This window comes from Coenobita brevimanus, chromosome 109, assembly GCF_032717465.1.
Source record: "Coenobita brevimanus isolate Jiangsu-jjx chromosome 109, ASM3271746v2, whole genome shotgun sequence".
Taxonomy (NCBI): Eukaryota; Metazoa; Arthropoda; class Malacostraca; order Decapoda; family Coenobitidae; genus Coenobita; species Coenobita brevimanus.
Genome location: NC_137062.1, coordinates 18,287,434 through 18,293,216, shown reverse-complemented (window position 1 = coordinate 18,293,216; position 5,783 = coordinate 18,287,434).

The following is a 5,783-nucleotide window of genomic DNA, read 5'->3' as shown; positions in this document are numbered from 1 at the left end:
ATCATAGGCAGCAGGAAATACAGACAGAGGGAAACAGTTCCAGAGCTGACCTGTTGCATAAATGAAAGACTGGGAGTAACGGTTAACTGTTGCATTAGAGAGATGGACAGAAAAGGGATGAGAGTTTGCTGCCAGACGGGTGCTACGCGCCCGTCGTAGAGGTGGAGGAATGCAAGCAGACAGTTCAGAGGAGCAGTGACCATTAAAGTAGCGATAGAAAAGAGATAAAGATGCAACAGAGCGGCGAAGAGACAGAGGTTGAAGGGAGTCAGTAAGAGGAGGAGAGTTAATGAGACGAAAAGCCTTTGACTCCACCCTATTGAGAAGAGCTGTATGTGGGGAGCCTCCCCACACATGAGAGTTGTACTCCACACAGGGGCGGATAAAACCCCTGTATAGAGTCAACAATTGCGCAGGGGTAAAGAAAGAGCGGAGTCGGCTTAGCACACCCAATCTCTTGGAAGCAGATTTTACAAGAGATATAATATGATTTTTCCAAGATAAGTCCCAAGTAAATGAAACCCCAAGCATGTTCAAGGATGATGCAGGATTAAGCTGAATATTATTAAACATTAGTGGGTATACCTGTGGAAGATTTTGTTGGGTTGATAGGTGTAAGAACTGAGTCTTAGATGCATTAAAAACAACCATATTATTTTTACCCCAGTCAGAGATACGATTACCTTGGCACATAATTTTGCACCACCATTTCTGATTTGACGCAAATCCAGAATGTAAAACACACACACAAAGCCAGCCAGCCAACCTCACAGCTGAAAACATTCCCACTCCGCTCGCATCGCAACGCGGATGATAAAAACCTGATAGAGGGAGAAGTACTCAACATTATCTCCGGTGAAACGGGCCACACACTCACCACAGCAGAAACACACTGGCACAGAAGAGGTGTCAGGGAGCACCATAAGCCCATGAAAACACTACCCATTGTACCACATCATTTACATGTCTCTTTTGGGGGTAGGCGGCTGCTGCAGACTGGGGTACGAAAAAGTTAGGAGGCAGAGCACGAAGGAAAGTCCTTGTTTACTCTGTACTTATTAGTCTGTGTACGTGAGAGAAGATACTGTTGTTATAACCTGTGTGTGTGTGTGTGTGTGTGTGTGTGTGTGTGTGTGTGTGTGTGTGTGTGTGTGCGCTTTAGCACAAGTAGGCTGGTAACATTTAAATGACAACCAGGTATGATCCCTCACATCCAACACCTTATGGTGTGAAACACACACACACACACACACACACACACACACACACACACACAGTAAAATAAAACCCACCAGGATATATGGTTGTTGGTTACATTAAGCTGTGTGTCTACCATTCACTGTGTTTTCCTCATCAGCAGTGCAGGAACCCAGAGCCAGGGTAATTAGTCCCGGCGTCCAAGGTGAGGGTAACCAGCCTCGTTGGCCTCTGAGTGGCATTATGTCAACAATAATCCTCTCCCTCCCTTCGGGTGTAAACCTTTAACGGCCTCAACCGACTGGATCACCGTAACCCGCTGGACCACCAGGCATTGTTTGGTTAAATGGTTATAGGAAATTGGTAATGGCACCCTTTGTATAGTCACTACGCAGTACTGCATCGAGTGAGTGGATGGAAGGTTTCCCCACATATCAGAAATAAGGTATGAGTCCAGAAAATGATAATAATAATAATAATAATAATAATAATGATGATGATAAAAATAAAAATAATAATAATAAATATAATAATAATTCTTATTGTTATTGTTGGTCATTTTTATTATTATTATTATTGTTGTTGTTGTTACTATTATTATTATTATTATTATTATCATTATCAATATCATTATGTTCTAATTTCTGTATGTTTGTTGGTTTGTCTGTTACCGTAGCAGCAAAAACGGAGCACCGTAGCGCAGTTTTTGTTCAAGCAAAGTACCGTTACAATGCTCTAACTTGAAGAATAAAACAATATCCAGTCCTTTCGGGCCACCAGTTCCTAAGTTTTGGCTCATATCCGGCCTTTTGACAACGAGCGGATGCCGCCGAAGGTGACTTCTAAGTGAGTAGTTGTAGTTGTGGTAGTAGTAATAGTAGTAGTAGTAGTAGTAATGATAATAATAATAATAATAATAATAATAATAATAAAAATAATAATAATAATAATTGTTTTCATTATTATTATTATTATTATTATTATTAGTTTTAACATTACAATATTTCAAAGGCTATTTGGCCTAGAGCCTTTGGACCTGGTCAACTTAGTCGGACAGCTGTCCGCTTCCTTTGGCCACATATGATGGCAATCCGTCAACCGGATCTCCGGATATTGTCCGGAACACAGAAAAGTGAGTCAGCCAGGCTATCCCAAGAACCGCTTAAGCTACAAAGCTGTAACTTTACAACATAATAGCATTAAGGCGGACGCAGGCTGGAAGGGAGTATGGTTCCATTCAGGTGATTATTTTCTGAGATTGTCTGGGGTCAAAATGTGGGACTTTCTTGGATATTCCGGAAGTCACCTAATTTTATACGAAGGATTAAACCTTTTTATTAATATTACTATTATTATAATCATTATTATTATTATTATTATTATTATTATTGTTGTTGTTGTTGTTGTTGTTGTTGTTGTTATTATTATTATTATTATTATTATTATTATCATTAGTGTTATAATAATAATAATAATGATGATAATAATAATAACAACAATAATAATAATAATAATAATAATAATAATAATAATAATAATAATAATAAAATTATTATTATTATTATTATTATTTTTATTGTTGTTGTTTTCATAGCAATAATATGAACAACTCTATAAAAACAACAGCAAAAACAAAAACTTCAGCTGATACAACAGCAGTAAAAACATTGATTTATAATAATAATAATAATAATAATTTCATTATTATTATTATTATTATTATTATTATTACTATTTAGGAGGTGGAAGGAAACACGGCTGAAACAGAGGTGAGCATTATTACCCGTCCCCTCCCCGGAGGGGCTCGGTGACGGATATTGTTATCATTCGGTTTGTCTGTTTGTTTGTATGTATGTTTGTTTGATTTTCTTTCTATTAACAACTTTACGCGAAAACTACTAGTGAAATTTTGACTAAAATTACAGGGATGATGGTCTGTGACCGTCTCATAACCTGGCTAAATTTTCGGCAAAACTGGGTCAAGGCCCAGGCTGTCAGGCCAGGAAAAAAAAAAAAAAAAAAAAAAAAAAAGCGGGGAAGGTATTTTTGTTTTTCGCCACAGCTCCATTCAGATTCGTCATATCGACATGAAACCAAAACCTGAAGATGCATCTTTCAAATCTGCATCCTATATCATGCCTCATTACATCAGGGGGTCACTCCTAGTTAGTGGTAAGTGGGGGGGGTCAGTGTCAGGTGGGTCGGGCCTGAAATGTCAAATGGGCATAAAATTGTCAATTTTCACTCGATTTACTCCAAATTTGATATGTGACATCTATGACTAGAGATCCTGTTGTGTTTATACGTCAGCACTGAAATGACTGCCGGGGACGGGTTTGCTGTGCCATGGCACCGCTTCTTGTTCTTGTTCATGTTCTTCTTCTTCTTCTTCTTCTTGTTTTTGTTGTTGTCGTTTGAACTATGGCAATTATTGCAAAAATATGAGCAGCTATAAGAACAACTACAAGAACACCAATGGTGAGTAGAAGAACAGCAGTAAAAATAAAATAACACTACAATGAATGCCCAATACTCCGGCTTGTACTTCCTCCCTCCCCCGTGTCAGTCAGAGCAGAGCAGTCAGACTCAACAGACAGGTTATTTGGCGTCCAAGCAACAGTGTACAAAAATATGCCAGATGTAAATGACTGGTTCACGGTAGGCAATATCTGAGGTGTAGCAGAGAGAGAGAGAGAGAGAGAGAGAGAGAGAGAGAGAGAGAGAGAGAGAGAGAGAGAGAGTCTCATCAAGGAAAATCATCAACGTAAGACAGCAAGAAAGAATAATTAACCAGTTGCATATATACACAAACCACACACATCTTCTGGTGCTGTCCAGGTAGTTTGGTCCTAATCCAAACACAGTGTTGCTCACTAATGATACACTTTTAAGCAAAAGGTTGTTTTGTGTTTGTTTATTGGACTGGTTAGGTGTATGACTTCTAACTTATACAACATCTGGATGAAAATACTGAACATATAATAACTGATATGAACTAAGAAACTAAAAAAGTTATTATACAAACACTGATGTAGATGACGTAATCAAATGGAAGGCAGATCGATTTAGGTAAAAAAAAAATGCCATAGTACATTATGATTCTGTCTGTCTGTCTGTCTGTCTGTCTGTCTCTCTCTCTCTCTCTCTCTCTCTCTCTCTCAGACCGTCGCCTAATAGGACAATTAACTAAGGCATTTATTTCCATAAGTCCGCTAACAGTTTTCAGCCTTGCTATTGCTAGCCAATTCTGTTTTAGGAAAACCCCACGAACTAGAGAGGTTAGAAACAATATTGTCCGCATCAGTACAATTACTATTAATGTATGTGTACTGCCTCCAACTAATTACATTCTTGAAGTTAAAATGTAATAACAGGCTCCATTAACCTTTGAAAGAGGAAGGAGTCTTTTCTGAATAACGTAAACGATTTTATAATCACAGGGAAGAAGGCTGTTGTCCTACAGTAACTGAGTCATTATCAACATGGCCCTTGTCGCCAAAAACACCATCCATTCTATCAACGTTATCATTATCATCATCTTCATCATCAATCCATGTTATTTTTTCAAGGGCTTCTCCCATCCTACCCACTCTGAATGGAACAGTTGTCGTCATGACCATCATCATTATTATCTTTATTATCGTTATTATCATCACAACCATCACCAATTAGTGTCACGATGTTGCTGTTTTTTCTCTCAACTTTTCTTGACCACTCTGACTGCGCAAATTATTATGGCAGTAAAAAAAGGCAGTACCAACAGTTCCCTGTATCTAGCACTGTAAAATACTATGACACTTTGATGAAATATTGTCCTTTAATTCTAACCCCTTGAATACCAAAACTTTTTTTTTTTTTTGCTAAATGTATATGGAATGTTGTGTGGAGTGGTAATTGCACACGTCTTCTGCTAATCTCGTTTCGTATTTACCTGGCGTAACTGGACCATACCCTCCTGAACACTAAGTGGTGGGTGCATGAAAATCGGTGAAACTTAATCAAGACTTGGGAAATGGTCTACTAGGTTGCTGAGTAAATTAGCTTTCTAGTCTGAGTAAACTAAGCAATTAATGGAACCGAAAGACATTCAGGATCTTCACTGTTTCAACAACTTCACTCTATGACATTTAAACCATGCTTACTTGCGCTGATGGACAACTAAACCGCAGAGGAACGCCACTTTGTGTCACAATAGAAGTGACCCGTCAACACCCAATTCTTCAAGCATGGGTGTAGGTGTGGACGGCTTTTGGAGTGTACTGTACATTGGAAAGTACATGTGAGTAAAATTACCCGGAGTATACAAGAACAGAAGTGATGAGACATGATCCTTGCAAAGAGATTATTTAATATACTTGTCTTTTTTTACAATGATGGGTCTCCCGTAAAATGTCAAAATCGTCCGGGGACTGGAAAGTATGATAGACGTCATTCTAGTGAAGGAACTGGAGGAGGCTGCTTCACTAGAGGGATCTCTCTCAAGATGAACAAAATGGTCTGGTGGAAACTGGAGAACAAAGCGACATTGTACTGAAGGGACAAGTGGAGAATTGTTTTTAACTAACACTACGACGATTTTTACAGAG